The sequence below is a fragment of the Protopterus annectens genome, chromosome 11.part0, assembly GCF_019279795.1.
Source record: "Protopterus annectens isolate FY-2018-M chromosome 11.part0, PAN1.0, whole genome shotgun sequence".
Classification (NCBI taxonomy): Eukaryota; Metazoa; Chordata; order Ceratodontiformes; family Protopteridae; genus Protopterus; species Protopterus annectens.
In genome coordinates this window covers 1,514,589,743-1,514,610,900 of record NC_056745.1, presented here as the reverse complement: position 1 = coordinate 1,514,610,900, position 21,158 = coordinate 1,514,589,743, and positions in this window count along the sequence as shown.

Here is a 21,158-nt window from a genome sequence, read left to right as displayed (position 1 = left end):
CCACCACTGGTCAGATGCATTTTCTTTGGATGTGGTGTGGGTTTCAATGAATGTGAGTTTCAAGGGCAGAGAAGTTTGCTACATTGTAGCAGCTCTGGTGATGTAGAGAGGTAAAGCCCTGACAATGGTCCAGCCAACCTCAATTTGATTTGCAGTTCAGGCAACTAATGAAGTATGGAGTATTTTATTTCTTTATTTGAGGTACGATTGCATATTGTCAGTTAAGAGAAACACTCTAATAAGCATGATGTGCTCTGAGTTTAAAGCATGGTAACTGGAATGCCTCAAATGTTTGCGTACTATTCCTTTTTCATGCATTTATGTTAGTAGTTGTCTTCTTTCAGTACTGTTAGTTTAAATTGTTGAAGAAATTTACTATGCATCTGATTCCTTACATTTATGTATATACTTTAATTTCTAACAACCCAGTCTATGTTTCTTATTTTGTGTGCACGGGGCCAATGATTTGAAAACAACCCAAAGGTAATCCTTATCCACCACTGGTCAGATGCATTTTCTTTGGATGTGGTGTGGGTTTCAATGAATGTGAGTTTCAAGGGCAGAGAAGTTTTAATGCCAAGTCTATTTTCATTGTAAGTCAGAATTGCTTTGTTTAGCAGATGTCTTAGTCTTTGTGCATTGTGGTGTAAAATGTAAAAATAAAATCCAAATAATCATTGCAGAAGTAAAGCAGTATACACACATTAGTGTTTATGGTAAATGGGGCGAAAGAGACAGGTAATGAAACACTGGAATGGCTGCAGGGGGACTCGGGTGCCATATTTTGGTTGTCTGTTCTTCAGTTTCTGTATGAAAGTTGGTATCCCACAATCCCATTGAAGTGGGTGGCATTACATAATTATGTATGCAAATTTTATGTTAAATAGCATATAGATTTGTACATATTTTTCATGGGCCTTGGCCAGATTTTTGATATTTTCAGGTTGGGAGGTATGGCTGTTAATCACCTGTGTGGCCTGTGTGATGATGTACATTATATGTTTAATGTGCATCATGATGATGTAAATCACGCGTTGGGCCTGTATGATGACGTACTTCATATGTTAATGTGCTTCATGATGATGACATAAATCACCTGTGTGGACTGCATCATGGTAAGCATCATATGTTTAATGTGCATCATGATGATGTAAATCACCTGTGTGGCCTGCATGATAATGTACATTATATGTTTAATGTTCCATGATGAAGATGTAAATCACCTGTGTGGCCTGCATGATGTTGTGCATCATATGTTTAATGTGCATCACAATTCTGTAATCACCTTTCTGGCCTGCATAATGATGTACAGCATATGTTTAATGTGCACGATGATGATGATGTAATCACTTGGGTGGCCTGCATGATGATGTAGGTCATATGTTTAATATGCATCATAATGATGATGTAATCACCCGTGTGGCCTGCATGATGATGTACATCATATGTTTAATGTGCAACATGATGATGATGATGCAAATCACCTTTGTAGCCTGCAAGGTTATCTGCATCATATGTTTAATGTGCATGATAATGTAAATCACCTGATGATGTAGTTAATATGTATCATGTCCATCATGATGATGTAAATCACCTGTGTGGCCTCCATGATGATGTACATATGTTTAATGTGCATGATGATGATGATGTAAATCACCTGTGTGACCAGCATGATGATGTACATCATATGTTTAATTTGCATGATGATGATGATGATGTAAATAACTTTTATGGCCTGCATGACAATGTGTATCATATGTTTAATGTGCATCATGATGTTGTAATTCACCTGTCTGGCCTGTATGATGATGTGCATCATATGTTTTGTGTGCATTATAAAAATGATGTAAATCACATGTGTTTCCTAAATTATGTGGTGCTTCATATGTTTAATGTGCATCTTGATGTAAATCACCTGTGTGACCTGCATAATGATGTACATTATATGTTTAATGTATGATGATGATGCAAATCACCTGTGTGGCTTGCATGATGCTGTACATCATATGTTGAATGTGCACCATGATGATGTCAATCAACTGTGTGGCCTGCAAGATGATGTGCATCATATGTTTAATGTGCATGATGATGATGATGTATATCACCTGTTTGGCCTGCATGGTGATACGCATCATATGTTTAGTAGGCATCATGATGATGTAAATCACCTGTGTGGCCTGCATGATAATATACGTCATTTGATTAATGTGCATCAGGATGATGGTATAATCACCTGTGTGGCCTACATAATGATATACATTACATGTTCAATGTGCATCATGATGATGTAAATCACTTAGTTGGCCTGCATGATGGTTTGCATCATATGTTAATGAGCATCATGATGATGTAAATCACCTGTGTGACCTGCATAATGATGTGCATCACATATTTAATGTGCATGACGATAATGATGTAGTTCACCTTTGTGGCCTGCATGATGATGTGCATCATATGTGTATTGTGCATAATGATGATATATATCACCTGTGTGGTCTGTGTAATGTACATCATATGTTTAATGTGCATCATGATGATATAAGTCCCCTGTGTGGCCTGCCTGTTGATCTGCATCATATGTTTAATGTGCATAAAGATGATGGTGTAAATTACCAGTGTGGCCTGCATGATGTACGTCATATGTTTTACGTGCAACATGATGATGATGTAAATCACCTGTGTGGCCTGCATGAAAATGTACATCATATGTTTAATGTGCATGATGATAATGATGATGTAAATCACCTGTGCAGCCTGTATAATGTACCTCATATGTTTAATGAGCATGATGATGATGTAAATCCCCTATGTGCCTGCATAAAGATGTACTTCATATGTTTAATGTGCATCATGATGATGTCAATCATCTGTGTGGCCTGTATGACGTACATCATATGTTTATTGTGTGTAATGATGATGTAAATCACTTGTGTGGCCTGCATGATGATGTACGTCATATGTTTAATTAGCATCATGATGATGACATTAATTACCTCTGTGGCCTGCATGATGATGTACATCATATGCTTAATGTGCATCACAATGATAACGTTAATTACCTGTGTGGCCTGCATGATGATGTACATTGTATGTTTAATGTGGATCATGATGATATAAATCACCTGTGTGGCCTGCATGATGTTGTGCACCATATGTTTAATGTGCATCATGATGATGTAATCACCTGTGTGACCTGCATGATGATGCATATCACCTGTGTGGCATTCATGATGATGTACATCATATGTTTAATGTGCATCATAATGATGATGTAATCACCTGTGCGGCCTGCATGGTGATGTAAATCACCTGTATGGCATGCATGATGATGTACATCATATGTGTATTGTATATAATAATGATGACATAAAACACCTGTGTGCCTGCATGATGATGTACAATATATATTTAATGTGCTTAATGATGATGTAAATCTCCTGTGTAGCCTTTATAATGAGGTAGCTCATATGTTTAATGTGCATGATGATGATGTAAATCCCCTATGTGCCTTCATGATGATGTACTTCATATGTTTAATGTGCATCATGATGATGTAAATCATCTGTGTGGCCTGCATGATATACATCATATGTTTAATGTGTGTAATGATGATGTAAATCACCTGTGTGGCCTGCATGATGATGTACATCATATGTTTAATGTGCATCATGATGATGACATTACCTGTGTGGCCAGCATGATGATGTACATCATATATTTAATGTGCATCATGATGATGACATTAATTACTTGTGTGGCCTGCATGAAGATGTACATTATATGTTTAATGTGCATCATAAATGATGTAAATAACATGTGTGGCCTGTATTATGACATGCTTCATATGTCAATCTGCATCAGGATGTTAATATAAGTCACCTGTGTGGCCTGCATGATGTTCTGCATCATATGTTTACTGTGCATCATGATGATGTAATCACCTGTGTGGCATGCATGATGTTGTACGTCATATGTTTAATGTGCATCATAAGGATGATGTAATCACCTGTGTGGCCTACATGATGATGTAAACCACCTGTGTGGCATGCATGATGATGTACATCATATGTTTAATGTATATAATGATGATGACGTGAAACACCTGTGTGCCTGCATGATGATGTACAATATATGTTTAATGTGCATGATGATTATGATGATGTAAATCACCTGAGTGGGCAGCATGATGTACACCTTATGTTGCAAGATGATGATGATGAAGATGATGTAAATCACCCTTGTTGCCTGCATGATGATGTGCACCCTATGTTTAATGTGCATCATGATGATGTAAATCACATGTCTTGCCTGCATGATGGTGTGCATCATATGTTTAATGTGGCCCATTAAGATGATGTATATCACCTGTGTGGTCTATGTGATGTGGTGCATCATATGTTTAATGTGCATCATGATGATATAATCACCTGTGTGGGCTGCATGATGATATACGTCATATGATTAATGTGCATCATAATGATTATGTAATCACCTGTGTGGCCTGCATGATTCTGTATGTCATATTTTTAATGTCCATCATGATGTAAATCACCTGTGTGGCATACATGATGATCTACATCATATGTTTAATGTGCATGATGATGATGTAAGTCACCTGTGTGGCCAGCATGATGCTGTACATCATATGTTTAATATGCATCATGATGATGGAATAACCTTTGTGGCCTGCATGACGATGTGCATCATTTGTTTAATGTGCATCATGATGATGTAAATCACCTGTCTGGCCTGCATGATGATGCGCCTCATATGTGTAATGTGCATTATACAGATGATGTAAATCATCTGTGTGGCCTACATAATGAGGTGCATCACATATTTAATGTACATCATGGTGAAGTAAATCACTAGTGTGACCTGCATGATGATGTACATTATATGTTTAATGCATGATGATGATGTAAATCACCTTTGTGGCCTACCTGATGTGGTACATCACATATTTAATGTGCATCATGATGATGTAAATCACCTGTGTGACCTGTATGATGATGTGCATTATATGTTTAATGCATGATGATGTAAATCACCTGTGTGGCCTGTATAATGATGTACTTCATATGTTAATGTGTGCAAAATGATGATGATATAAAACCCCTGTGTGTTCTGCACATTGATCTGCATCATATGTTTAATGTGCATCATGATGAGGATGTAAATTACCTGTGTGGCCTGCATAATGATCTACATCATATGATTAACATGTATCATGAAGATGATGTAAATCCCCTGTGTGGCCTGCATGATAATGTACATCATATGTTTCATGTGCATCATGATGATGATGTAAATCTTCTGTGCAGCCTGTATAATGATGTACCTCATAAGTGTAATGTGCATGATGCTGATGTAAATCCTCTATTTGCCTGCATGATGATGTACATCATCTGTGTGGCCTGCATGATATACATCTTATGTTTAATGTGTGTAATGATGATGTACGTCACCAGTGTGGCCTGCATGATGATGTACATCATATGTTTAATGTGCATCATGATGATGATGTAAATCACCCGTGTGGCCTGCACGATGGTATGCGTCATATGTTAATGTGCATCATGATGATGTAAATCACCTGTGTAGACTGCATAATGATGTACGTGATATGTTTAATGTGCATCATGATGATGTAAATCAACTGCGTGGCCTGCGTGATGGTGTGCATTATATGTTAATGTGCATCACGATTATGTAAATCACCTGTGTGGCCTGCATAATGATGATGTGCATCATATGTTTAATGTGAATCATGATGATGATGAAAATCACCTGTGTGGCCTGTATGTTGATCTGCATCACATGTTTAAAGAGCATGATGATGATGATGTAAATCATCTGTGTGGCCTGCATGATGTACGTCATATGTTTAACGTGCATGATGATGATGTGCATCACCTGCATGGCCTGCATGATAATGTACATCATATGTTTAAGGTGCATGATGATGATGATGTAGATCACCTGTTCAGCCTGTATAATGATGTACTTCATATGTTTAATGTGCATCATGATGATGATGTCAATCCCCTATGTGCTTGCATGATGATGTACATTATATGTTTAATGTTCATCATGATTATGTAATCACCTGTGTGCCCTGCATGATGATCTGCATCAGATGTTTAATGTGCATCATGCTGATGATGTAAATCACCTGTGTGGCCTGCATAATAATGTACATCATATGTTTAATGTGCATCATAGGTTCATAGGTTCATAGGTTCATACTAGGCTATCTGCCCTAGGGCATTTATAAGCCTAGCCAGAATGTGTTTGGCTTTCACCACCCATTTTAAATTTATTTTGCTATGCCCTTTTTCGAGGTTAGTATACTGTGCCTCTGTCTAACAGTGACACAGAAGTGATACCCGGGGTAAACCTACGATCTCCCATCCACTCATCAAGATTTCTCTTGAAGAAAGTCAATGAGGGACTCTGCCTAACCTGGACTGGGATTTTATTCCAGAGTGAAGGGAGCCTCTGGGTTATGAATCTGTCCCTCCGGCATGTCCTATTTATTTCAGTGCTGAGGTTCAAGTCTCTCGAGTGCGTAGCTCGATGGGATTTGGATTTTCTGAGGTGCAGCATGTCCATTAATTCCGGGTTGGACATGGCTTTATACGTCAGGCATAGATCGCCTCTGAACAGGCGGTATGCCACTGAGTAGAGCTGGAGTTTCTTTAACCGGGCAGCATATGGCATCTGTTTGAGCCCTTTGATCCTCTTGGTGAGGTACTTTTGGGGTCTTTCCAGTTGCTGCAGGTGTCTGGTAAGGTACATCCCAAAAGGGGCATTGTACTCAATTATGGGCCTGATGAGGGATGAGTAAAGAGGCACAATGACCTTCCATGATCTAGATGTGAATCCCTTCATGATTAGGTGGGCTAAATAAAATGTTTTTCTAACCACTTTGGCCACGTGGTTGTCAAATGAGAGATTGCTATCAACTTGGATCCCTAGGTCCCTAATTACTTCTTCTGTACTTAATGGATTACCACCAATGTGGTAATTTGTGTTCACTTTGTTTTTGCCAAAGGGGATGACTATACACTTTTTGGCATTTACCTTGAGGCCATGGCTCTGGCACCAGTTGTCTGTTTCTATGAGGCCCTTTTGGAGGATGCTTGTGTTGGCTGGAGAGTCGATTATGGCACCCAGTTTGCAGTCATCTGCGAACTTGGTCAGCCACAGTCCTTCCGTGATGGCCTGTACCTCCGAGAAATATATACCGAACAAGAGAGGTCCCAGGACTGAGCCTTGTGGGACACCACTTGTAACTGGTTTGGAGTCTGACATGGCTCCAGCAATTCTAACGATGTGGGTTCTGTCCTTGAGCCAGTTTGCAATCTATTGACATAGGGGTTTATATTTAAGCTGCTGAGCTTCTCTAAAATGCCCGAGTGGGGTATTGTATCGAAGGCTTTTGCGAGGTCCAGGTAGGCTGTGTGGACCACCTTCCCTCGTCAATGGCCTTGGTGACTGTTTCAAAGAAATCAACCAGGTTTAAGAGGCAGGGTCTGCCCTTAACAAAGCCGAACTGGGTAGGATCCAGTGTTTGTAGGTCCCCAATATCTTTATTTATGAGGTCCATGATGATCCTTTCCATAGCTTTTCAGACCAAGCTAGTCAGGCTTATGGGGCGATAGTTTCCAGGATCCGTTGAGGCACCACCTTTATGGAGAGGGACCACTGTTGCTGTACACCACTCTTTGGGCACATATCCTGTAATAAGGCTGAGATTGAGCAGTAGTTTTATGTTTGGGTTTAGCTCTTCTTGGAGTTCATGTAAGATGCAGCCCGGGACACCATCTGGTCCCATTGATGCTGTGTTTTTTGCTTTGGAGAGGGCGGCTCTTACCTGAGCATCTGAGATGTCAGGGGGGCAGCACTCTGCTGGGATAGATATTTGCCTTTTTGGTGGGGAGGGGGGGGAGTTTGCACTGAACCTGTCAGCTAGGATGTTGGCAATGTCTGTGGGTTCAGTGTATTTTTTGTCATTTTGGACTAATTCTGAGCATATCTGGGAATTACCACCCAGGTTCCTAACATAACTAAAGAAAGCCTTGTGATTATCCTTAGTGTCCTGTGCAATTTTTCTCTCGAAGCTGGCCTTAGACAATTTTATGTGTGCCCGTAGTTTTTTGCTAATACTGATCAGTGATGCCTTCCCTTTTTGGGATTTTGCTCTATCATTTAGTAGCTTCCTCCTTCTATTGTATAGTTTGTTTATGGCTGGGGTCCACCAGACAAGACGTCTGCCTTTGGAGGATTGGGTCTTGGTTTTATTTGGGATCGCATGATCCATGCATTCCTGAAGGTGTTCATAGAATGTGTTTATAAAGGTTTCTGCGGTCTGGGCCGTATTTTCCACAGGCCCGGGGGCTTTGAAGGATTCCACCTCAGTTTTGAGGAGTGTGAAATTTGCGTTAGAGAAGTTTTTCACTGTGGTTTTCTGGGCAGGGGGTGGGGTCGGGATGTGAATATCCAGTGAGATTAGTTTATGGTCTGATCTTAGCAGTGAGGGATACACTTCTGGTCTGGAGCATAGAGTCCCCATGTTGGTGATGATCAGGTCCAGTATGTTTTCCCCTCTTGTGGGAGTGGTAACAAGTTGTTCCATAGCATTTGAGTTTATAAATTCTAGGAACCTTTGGGCTAGGGTGTTGGAGCTAGAGTAATGCTCCCAGTCTATGTTTGGGTAGTTGAAGTCGCCCAATATAATGGTGTTTGGAGAGACCTTCATATTTTCCAGTGTTCTCAGGAATGTCGAGTGGGGTTCCTGGGTTTGGGAGGGTGGTCTGTAGCAGGCTGTAAACTGGAAGGCAGTTTTACCCACTGTTAGTTGCACATGGATAGTCTCTGATGCTTCGTGCTTTGCCACCAACCTGGAGGTGTAGGTATCTTTGATCAATATCAATACTCCCCCTCCTTTTGTGGTTCGGTCCAAGTTTTGGGGCCGAAAAGCATGGTATGAGGTGTAACCTGGTAGTGCTGGGGTGCTCTCGGGAGCCCTGAACCAGGTTTCTGTTACTGCACAGATATCGATGTTCTCCATGCTAAGGAGAGTTTCGAGTGCATGCATCTTGAGGTTTAGACTTCTGGCATTGAGTAGCATTACATCAGATTACATCATCATGATGATGTAATCACCTATGTGACCTGCGTGATGATGTACATCATATGTTTAATGTGTGTGATGATGTAAATCACCTGTGTGGCTTGCATGATGATGTACATCCTATGTTTAATGTGCATAATGATGACGATGTAATCAGCTGTGTGGCATGCATGATGATCAACATCATATGTTTAATTAGCATGATGATGATGATGTAAAGCACCTGTGTGGCCTGCATGATGATGTATGTCATATGTTTATTTGCATGATGAAGATGTAAATCACCTATGTGGCCTGCATGATGATGTACATCATATGTTTATTGTGCATCATGATTATGATGTAAATTACCTGTGTGGCCTGCATGATGTTGTGAGTCATATCGTTAATGTGCATCATGATGTAAATCACCTGTGTGGCCTGCGTGATGATGTGCATCACATGTTTAATGTGCATCATGATGATGATGTAAATCACCTGTTTGCCCTGGATAATGATTTACATCATATGTTTAATGTGCATCATGATTATGATGTAAATCACCTGTGTGGCCTGCATAATGATGTATGTCAGATGGCTAATGTGCATAATGATATAAATCACCTGTGTGGCCTGAATGATGTACATCATATGTTTAATGAGCATAATGATGACGTAAAACACCTGTGTGCCTGCATGATGATGTACATCATATGTTTAATGTGTATGATGATGATAATGTAAATCACTTGTGTAGACAGCATGATGTATGTCTTATGCTGCATGATGATGATGATGATGTTGATGTAACTCACCCTTGTGGTCTGCATGATGATGTGCATCATATGTTTAATGTACATCATGATTATGTATATCACCTGTCTGGCCTGCATGATGATGTGCATCATATGTTTAATGTACATCATGATTATGTATATCATCTGTCTGGCCTGCATGATGATGTGCATCATATGTTTAATGTGCATCATGGTGGTGATAAATCACCTGTGTGGCTTGCATGATAATGTATATCATATATTTATTGTCCATCATAATGATGATGTAATCCCTTGTGCAGCCTGCATGATCTGGTTCTTATCTTTAATTTTCATGATGATGTAAATCACCTGTGTGGTCTTCATGATATTATGCGTCATATGTTCAATGTGCATCATAATGATGCATCTCACCTGTGTGGCCTGCGTGTACATTATATGTTTAATGCGCATCATGATTATGATGTAATCACCAGTGTGGTCTGCATAATGATCTGCATCGTATGTTTAATTTGCATGATGATGATCAAAATCACCTGTGTGGCCTACATGATGATGTGTATCATATGTTTAATGTGCATCATGATGATGTAAATCACCTGTGTGGCCCGCATGATGACTTACATAATATGTTTAATGTGCATCGAGATGATGACATTAATTACCTGTGTGGCCTGCATGATGATGTACATAATATGTTTAATGTGCATCATGATGTAAATCACCTGTGTGGCCTGCATAATGATGTGCATTATATATTTAATGTGCATGATGATGATGTAAATCACCTGTGTGGCCTGCATGATGATGTACTTCATATGTTAACATGCATCATGATGATGATATAAATAACCTGTGTGGCCTGCATGATGATCTGCATCATATGTTTAATGTACATGATGATGAGGATGTAAATCACCTGTGTGGCCTGCATGATGTACGTCATATGTTTAACGTGCATGATGATGGTGATGATGTACATCACTTGCGTGGCCTGCATGATAATGTACATCATATGTTTAAGGTGCATGATGATGATGATGTAGATTACCTGTTCAGCCTGTATAATGATGTACTTTATATGTTTAATGTGCATCATGATGATGATGATGTCAATCCACTATGTGCTTGCATGATGATGTACATTATATGTTTAATGTGCATCATGATGATGTAATCACCCGTGTGCCCTACATGATGATCTGCATCAGATGTTTAATGTGCATGATGATGATGATGATGTAAATCACCTGTGTGGCCTGCATGATAATGTACATCATATGTTTAGTGTGCATCATGATGATGGAAATCACCTGTGTGCCTGTATAATAATGTACCCCATATGTTTAATTTATATCATGATGATGTAAATCCCATATGTGCCTGCTTGATGATGTACATCATTTGTTTAATGTGCATCATTGTGATGTAATCACGTGTGTGGCCTGCATAATGATGTATGTAATATGTCTAATGTGCATCATGATGATGTAATCACCTGTGTGACCTGCATAATGATGTACATCATATGTTTAATGTGCATCATGATGTAAATCATCTCCTGCATGATGATGTATGTCATATGTTTATTTGCATGATGATGATGTAAATCACCTATGTGGCCTGCATGATGATGTACATCATATGTTTATTGTGCATCATGATTATGATGTAAATTACCTGTGTGGCCTGCATGATGTTGTGAGTCATATAGTTAATGTGCATCATGATGTAAATCACCTGTGTGGGCTGCATGATGATGTGCATCACATGTTTAATGTGCATGATGATGATGATGTAAATCACCTCTGTGGTCTGGATAATGATTTATGTCATATGTTTAATGTGCATCATGATTATTATGCAAGTCACCTGTGTGGCCTGCATAATGATGTATGTCTTATGTTTAATGTCTGTAATGATGATGTAAGTCACCTGTGTGGCCTGCATGATGTACATCATATGTTTAATGAGCGTAATGATGACGTAAAACACCTGTGTGCCTGCATGATGATGTACATCATATGTTTAATGTGTATGATGATGATAATGTAAATCAATTGTGTAGACAGCATGATGTATGTCTTATGCTGCATGATAATGATGATGATGTTGATGTAACTCACCCTTGTGGCCTGCATGATGATGTGCATCATATGTTTAATGTACATCATGATTATGTATATCACCTGTCTGGCCTGCATGATGATGTGCATCATATGTTTAATGTACATCATGATTATGTATATCATCTGTCTGTCCTGCATGATGATGTGCATCATATGTTTAATGTGCATCATGGTGGTGATAAATCACCTGTGTGGCTTGCATGATAATGTACATCATATATTTATTGTCCATCATAATGATGATGTAATCCCTTGTGCAGCCTGCATGATCTGGTTCTTATCTTTAATTTTCATGATGATGTAAATCACCTGTGTGGTCTTCATGATATTATGCATCATATGTTCAATGTGCATCATGATGATGCATCTCACCTGTGTGGCCTGCATGTACATTATATGTTTAATGCGCATCATGATTATGATGTAATCACCAGTGTGGTCTGCATAATGATCTGCATCGTATGTTTAATTTGCATGATGATGATCAAAATCACCTGTGTGGCCTACATGATGATGTGTATCATATGTTTAATGTGCATCATGATGATGTAAATCACCTGTGTGGCCTGCATGATGACTTACATAATATGTTTAATGTGCATCGAGATGATGACATTAATTACCTGTGTGGCCTGCATGATGATGTACATAATATGTTTAATGTGCATCATGATGTAAATCACCTGTGTGGCCTGTATAATGATGTGCATTATATATTTAATGTGCAAGATGATGATGTAAATCACCTGTGTGGCCTGCATGATGATGTACTTCATATGTTAACATGCATCATGATGATGATATAAATCACCTGTGTGGCCTGCATGATGATCTGCATCATATGTTTAATGTACATGATGATGATGATGTAAATCACCTGTGTGGCCTGCATGATGTACGTCATATGTTTAACGTGCATGATGATGATGATGATGTACATCACCTGCATGGCCTGCATGATAATGTACATCATATGTTTAAGGTGCATCATGATGATGATGTAGATCACCTGTTCAGCCTGTATAATGATGTACTTTATATGTTTAATGTGCATCATGATGATGATGTCAATCCCCTATGTGCTTGCATGATGATGTACATTATATGTTTAATGTGCATCATGATGATGTAATCAACCGTGTGCCCTGCATGATGATCTGCATCAGATGTTTAATGTGCATGATGATGATGATGATGATGATGATGTAAATCACCTGTGTAGCCTGCATGATAATGTACATCATATGTTTATTGTGCATCATGATGATGTAAATCACCTGTGTGTCTGTATAATAATGTACCCCATATGTTTAATTTCTATCATGATGATGTAAATCCCATATGTGCCTGCTTGATGATGTACATCATTTGTTTAATGTGCATCATTGTGATGTAATCACTTGTGTGGCCTGCATAATGATGTACGTCATATGTTTAATGTGCATCATGATGATAATGTAATCACCTGTGTGGCCTACATGATGATGTATGTAATATGTCTAATGTGCATCATGATGATGTAATCACCTGTGTGACCTGCATAATGATGTACATCATATGTTTAATGTGCATCATGATGTAAATCATCTCCTGCATGATGATGTATGTCATATGTTTATTTGCATGATGATGATGTAAATCACCTATGTGGCCTGCATGATGATGTACATCATATGTTTATTGTGCATCATGATTATGATGTAAATTACCTGTGTGGCCTGCATGATGTTGTGAGTCATATAGTTAATGTGCATCATGATGTAAATCACCTGTGTGGGCTGCATGATGATGTGCATCACATGTTTAATGTGCATGATGATGATTATGTAAATCACCTCTGTGGCCTGGATAATGATTTATGTCATATGTTTAATGTGCATCATGATTATTATGCAAGTCACCTGTGTGGCCTGCATAATGATGTATGTCTTATGTTTAATGTCTGTAATGATGATGTAAGTCACCTGTGTGGCCTGCATGATGTACATCATATGTTTAATGTGCATAATGATGACATAAAACACCTGTGTGCCTTCATGATTATGTACATCATATGTTTAATGTGCATGATGATGATGATGATGATGTAAATCACCTGTGTAGACAGCATGATGTATGTTTTATGTTGCCTGATGATGATGATGATGATGATGTAAATCACCCTTGTGGCCTGCATGATGATGTGCATCATAATTTAATGTATAGCATAGGTTCATAGGTTCATAGGTAGATACTAGGCTATCTGCCCTAGGGCATTTATAAGCCTAGCCAGAGTGTATTTGGCTTCTGCCTCCCTATTAGATTAGGCTACTGTGCCTCTGTAAAGTAGGTCACAGAACGTACCCTTTTAAGATTGGTTTACTGTGCCTCTGTCTAGCAGGGACACAGAAGTGATCCCGGGGATGAATTTGCAATTTCCCATTCATGCATCCAGATTTCGCTTGAAGAAGGTCAGCGAGGGGCTATGTCTAACATGAATTGGGATTCTATTCCAGAGTGAGGGGAGCCTCTGGGAAATTAATCTCTCCCTCCAGCATGTCCTATTTATTTTTGTGCTGAGGTTTTGGTCCCTGGAGTGTGTAGCTCTAAGGGACTTGGATTTTTTGAGGTGGAGCATGTCCATTCATTTTGGGTTTGACATGGCTTTGTACGTCAGGCATAGATCGCCTCTGAGTAGGCGGTAAGCAACTGAGTAGAGCTGGAGTTTCTTTAGTCGAGCTGCATAGTACATCTGTTTGTAGCCCATGATCCTCTTGGTGAGGTACTTTTGGGGTCTCTCCAGTTGCTGCTGGTGTCAGGTAAGGTACATTCCAAAAGGGGCATTGTATTAAATTATGGGCCTGATGAGTGATGAGTAGAGGGGCACAATGACCTCTCTTCATCTAGATGCGAACCCTTTCGTGATAAGGTGGGCTATATAGAAGGTCTTTCTAACCACTTTGGCAACATGATTATCAAAGGAGAGATTACTATCTACGTTGGTCCCCAAATCTCTAATTACTTCTTCTGTACTTAATGGATTACCACCTATGTGGTAATTTGTGGGCACCTTGTTTTTCCCAAAGGGGATGACTATGCACTTTTTAGCATTTAGCTTGAGGCCGTGGCTCTGGCACCAAGCATCCGTCTCTGTGAGACCTTTTGGAGGATGCTTGTGTCAGCTGGAGATTCGATTATGGCCCCAGTTTGCAGTCATCTGCGAACTTTGTCAGCCATAATCCCCCCGTGTTAGCCTGAACCTCAGAGAAGTATATACCGAACAAGAGAGGTCCCAGAACTGAGCCCTGTGGGACACCACTTGTAACTGGTTTGGATTCGGACATGGCACCTGTGATTCTGACCATGTGGGTTCTATCTCTGAGCCAGTTTGCAACCCATCTTGTGATATAGGGGTTGATATTTAAGCTGGTAAGCTTATTTATGATGCCTGAGTGGGGTATTGTGTTGAAGGCTTTTGCGAGGTCCAGGTAGGCTGTGTGGACTACCTTGCCTTCATCTATGGCTTTGGTAACTGTTTCAAAGAAATCAACTAGATTTAAGAGGCAAGATCTGCCCTTAACAAAGCCAAATTGGGTAGGGTCCAGTGTCTGGAGGCTCCCAATATCTTTGTTTATGAGTTCCATGATAATACACTCCATAGCTTTACAGACCAGACTAGTCAGGCTTATGGGGTGATAGTTTCTGGGGTCCATTGTGGCACCACCTTTGTGGAGTGGGACCACTGTAGCTGTACGCCATTCTTTGGGTACATATCCTGTAGTAAGGCTAAGTTTGAACAATGACTTAATGTGAGGGTTCAGTTCTTCTTGGAGCTTGTGTAAGACACAGCCTGGGACACCGTCCGGTCCCATAGATGCTGTGTTTTTTGCTTTGGAGAAGGCAGCTTTCACCTGTGCATCTGTGATGTCAGCGAGGTTATATTCAGTTGGGATAGGCATTTGCCCCTTTGGGGGGGAAGGGGGGGAGAAGTTTGCACTGAATCTGTCTGCCAGGATGTTGGCTATGTCTGCAGGTTCGGTATATTTTGTACCATTATGCAACAATTCAGAGCATATCTGGGAGTTTCCGCCCATGTTCCTGACATAACTAAAGAAGGCCTTGTGATTATGTCTAGGGCAATTTTTCTTTCAAAACTGGCCTTTGATGATTTTATGAGGGATCGAAGTTTCTTGCTAATACTGATCTGAGATGCCTTCCCTTTTTGGGATTTTGCTCTGTCATGTAGTAGCTTACTCCTTCTGTTGTATAGCTTATTTATGGCCGGGGTCCACCAGACTGGTCTCCTGTTTTTGGAGGAGTGAGTCTTGGTTTTATTTGGGATAGCATGATCCATGCATTCCTGCAGGTGCTCATAGAATGTATTTGTAAAGGATTCTGCGGATTGGGCTGTATTATCCTCTGGCCCAGGGGCTTTGAAGGATTCCATCTCAGTCTTGAGAAGTGCAAAGTTGGCTTTTGAGAAATTCTTTACAGTGATTTCCTTGGCTGGGGGTGGGGACGGGATATGGATGTCCAGGGAAATTTGTTTATGGTCTGATCTTACCAATGAGGGGTTTACCTCTGGTGTGGAACATAGAGTCCCCATGTTGGTGATGACCAGGTCCAATATGTTGTTTCCTCTTGTGGGAGTGGTGACCGGTTGTTCCATTGCGTTAGAGTTTATAAATTCAAGGAACCACTGGGTGAGGGTGTTTGGGCTTGAGTAGTTTTCCCAGTCAATGTTTGGGTAGTTGAAGTCACCCAATAACATAGTGTTTGGAGAGACCTTCATATTCTCCAGTGTTCTCAAGAATTCCAAGTGGGGTTCCTGTAATAGGGAGGGTGTTCTGTAGCAGGCTACAAACTGAAAGGCAGGTTTGCCCGCTGTTAGTTGCACATGAATGGTTTCCGATGCTTCGTGCAGTGCCACTAACCTGGAGGTGTAGGTATCTTTGATGAATATAGACACTCCCCCCTCCTTTTGTGCTTCAGTCTGAGTTTTGGGGCCGCAACACATGGTATGAGTTATAACCTGGTAGTGCTGGGGTGCTTTCAAGAGCCTTGAACCAGGTTTCTGTGACAGCACAGACATCGATTTTCTCCATACTGAGGAGAGCCTCGAGTGTGTGCATCTTGAGGTTTAGACTTCTGGCATTGAGTAGCATTACCTTTAGTTTTTTTATCCTTGGGTTGTCTATGGAGGTGGGTTTGTCCTTTGAGCCTTGCCTAAAAAAGGCACTACGGGGGTGGCAAGAGCCTTGGCCAGTATACGAAAGCCTAAGGGTGAAAGGTGCAAGCTGTCCCTAGTGAAGCAACGTGGCTTGTCGAGCATGTCATCCCAGGCTGACAGACACTGGATCCCCTTTGAATGACACCAATACTTCAGCCAATTGTTGAAACTGATCATTTTGTCTTTATACTGTGGCATCATTCTTGGTGAGGGCAAGATGCTACTCAAGGTCAGGGTCATACCAGCCTGGGCTACATGGTCAGAGAGCTCCTCTATGTCTCTTTTCATGTAGTCCAGGGAGGTACATCTCAGGTCATTCACACCAGCATGGACAATGATGGAGACATACTTGTACTTGCTTTGGAGTGACCTGAGTGCTTGCGTTATGTGGCGGATCCTGGCACTCGACAGGCAGCTTACAGTGACCTTCTTGTTCAGTCTAGTGAGCGGGACGTCAGTGTGCCAGACAATAGAGTCCCCTATAACAAGTGTATTTGGTGTGTTGTTTGGCCTTAAGGGCTGTGACTGTGAGGCACACTGATTTTGTGAGATACGTGATTCGTGGGTATTGTTGAGGGGTGGCTGTTGGTTGGATATCTGCTTAGGAGGTCTTTGCTGTTTAGGCAGATTTTTATTTAGAGCCTCCGAGTATGTTTTTGTGTGTTTATGTGTTGGGTATGCAGATGCAATTGGTCTGCGTGAGACTGGATTTGTGGTGTGGGTGGTTACTTTTTCCTCCTGACAGACTGTGCCAGTCTTGGGTTGAGAGAGCACTGCCTCCAGTTTGGCTGTGTAACTGCATCTCTCACATGTATTAGAGTTTGTTGGAAGGAGGAGAGGGTTGTCTGTGTACATAAGGCAATTGTAACATTGCCTCAAAATTCCCAGATTCACCAGCTGGACTGGAGAGTAACCTTGAAACTGACCCTTGGACATACCAGATTAGTATAGGGAACTTTTTTTACTGATCAGATTAGGGAAGGGAACTGATTTTTCACTTGATCAGGAAGGTCCAATCAGGAGCCTAATAATTATGAGAAGTCAAGGAGGGTGTAGTGCTTTAGTTAGTTAGTGTTTCCTTATAAGAGCTGAGCAAGTGCAGGGCTTTAGAAAGAGAATAGAGTGATTACTTTGAGAGTTTGAACAGTTCTAAGGGAAAAAGTGAAGAACAGACATTGTGGAGCCTGGAATAGTTTAAACCTGTTTAGGCGGCGCTGCCCGATGCTGCTCAGTGCGCAAAACTGCACAAAAAGAGAGTTGTAGGGTTTTAAGAGAGAGAGATCAAGGAGTTTAGAATTGACCCAAAATGGCCAATAAAACTGCAGCTTCTAGGTAGTAACCACTCCTCCAGGGACAGGCAGGCTGTTCAGTGTTAACCACTCCCGCTGGTGAACGCAGAGACTTCCCTTTAGCCCAAGCAAGCACTGGCCTTCTAGAAACTTCCAAACAGTTCAGAACAGCAAATCTGTAACTGAACTTTCTTAACTTTCAGAAAGTGGGAAAAAAGCAAGATTTTTTTTTCTTTTTGTTGTAGTTTAAAGGTAGCAGAGATACACAAGCAGTGAAATTATCACAATGGTGCAATAAATGACCCCACATTTGAGTGCTAGGCCAAAATCAGGTAAAATGCAGTTTTTAGAAAAAAAAAAAAAGATTTTAAATCATGATGATGCAAATCAAATGTCTGGCCTGTATGATGATGTGCATCATGTCTTTAATGTGCATCAGGAAGATGACATAAATCACCTGTGTGGCCTGCATGATCATGTGCATCATATGTTTAATGTGCATGATGATGATGTAAATCCCCTTTGTGGCCTGCATGATGATGTGAATCATATGTTTAATGTGCATCATAATGATATTAAAATCACCTGTGTGGCCTGCATGATGATGTAAATCACCTGTGAGGCCTGCATGATGATGTACATCATATGTTTAATGCGCATCATAATTATGATGTAATCACCTTTGTGGCCTGCATGATGATTTACATCATATGTTCATAGGTTCATAGGTTCATAGGTTTATACTAGGCTATCTGCCCTAAGGCATTTATAAGCCTAGCCCAAATTTTTGTGGCTTACGCCACCCCTTATATGAAAAAATACTGTGCCCATTAGTTTGTTGTGCCTCTGTCCAGCATTGACACAGAGATGATTCCCGGGGTAAACCTACGATCTCCCATCCGCAGGTCTAGATTTCTCTTGAACAGAGTCAGCGAGGTGCTCTGCCTCACATGGACCGGGATTTTATTCCACAGCATAGGGAGTCTCTGAGTGATAAATCTATCCCTCCAGCACATCCTATTTATATCCATGCTAAGGTTTAAGTCGCTTGCTCTAGTGGTTTTGGTGGATTTGGATTTTTTGAGGTGGAGCATGTCCATTAATTCCGGGTTGGACATGGCCTTGTATGTCAGGCACATGTCACCTCTGAGCAGACGGTATGCGACTGAGTAGAGCTGGAGTTTCTTCAATCTGGCAGCATATGACAGATTTTGGAGTCCCTTTATCCTTTTGGTGAGGAACTTTTGGGGTCTCTCCAATTGCTGCAGATGTCGGGTGAGATACATCCCGAATGGGGCATTGTACTCGATCATTGGTCTGATAAGTGAAGAGTACAGGGGAACAATGACCTCACTAGATCTGGATGTGAATCCCTTCATGATCAGGTGGGCAATGTAGAAGGTCTTTCTAACCACATTAGCAATGTGAGTGTCAAAAGAAAGGCCACTGTCAACCTGGGTCCCCAGGTCCCTGATAACCTCTTCTGTGCTTAGTGGATTGCCACCTATATGGTAGCTTGGGGTTACCTTGTTTTTCCCGAAGGGTATGACTATACATTTTTTGGCGTTTAACTTCAGGCCATGGCTCTGGCACCAGATATCTGTTTCCGTGAGTCCCTTCTGAAGGATATCCATGCCCGATGCACTTTCCACTATGGCGCCCAGTTTGCAGTCGTCTGCAAACTTTGTCAGCCAAAGTCCTCCCATGCTGGCCTGTACTTCTGAGAAGTAGATGCCAAACAATAGGGGGCCAAGGACCGAGCCCTGTGGGACACCACTTGTGACCGGCTTGGAGTCTGACACAGCGCCAGCAACTCTAACCCTGTGGGTTCTGTCCTTAAGCCAGTTTGCAACCCATCTTGTGACATATGGGTTTACATTTAAGCTGGTAAGTTTTTCTACAATACCCGAGTTGGGTATTGTGTCAAAAGCCTTTGCAAGGTCAAGGTAGGCTGTATGGACTGCCTTTCCCTCATCAATGGCCTTGGTGACTATTTCGAAGAAGTTGACCAAGTTCAAAAGGCATGATCTTCCCTTGACAAAGCCAAACTGGGTCGGGTCCAATGTCTGCAAGTCCCCTATATCTTTGTTTATGAGCTCCATTATGATCCTCTCCATAGCTTTGCAGACTAGACTTGTTAAGCTTATGGGGCGCTAATTACCAGGGTCCGTAGAGGTGCCGCCTTTGTGGAGTGGGACCACAGTTGCCGTACGCCACTCCTTGGGCACGTATCCTGTGGTAAGGCTGAGATTAAACAGCTGCCTTATGTGCGGGGTTAATTCCTCATTTAGCTAGTGTAGCACACAGCCGGGGACACCATCCGGTCCCATTGATGCTGTGTTTTTAGCTTTAGAGAGAGCAGCTTTCACCTGCGCATTTGAGATGTCCGGGAGGCTACACTCGGCTGGGATAGTTATCTCTCCTTTAGGGGGGGAGAGGGGGGGTGAAGTTTGCACTGAACCTGTCTGCCAGTATGTTGGCAATGTCTGTGGGTTCAGTGATTTTTGTATCATTTTGGACTAATTCTGAGCATATCTGGGAGTTTCCACCCAGGTTCCTAACATAGCTGAAAAAGGCCTTATGATTGTCCTTTGAATCCATGGCAATTTTTCTCTCAAAATTGGCCTTAGTTGATTT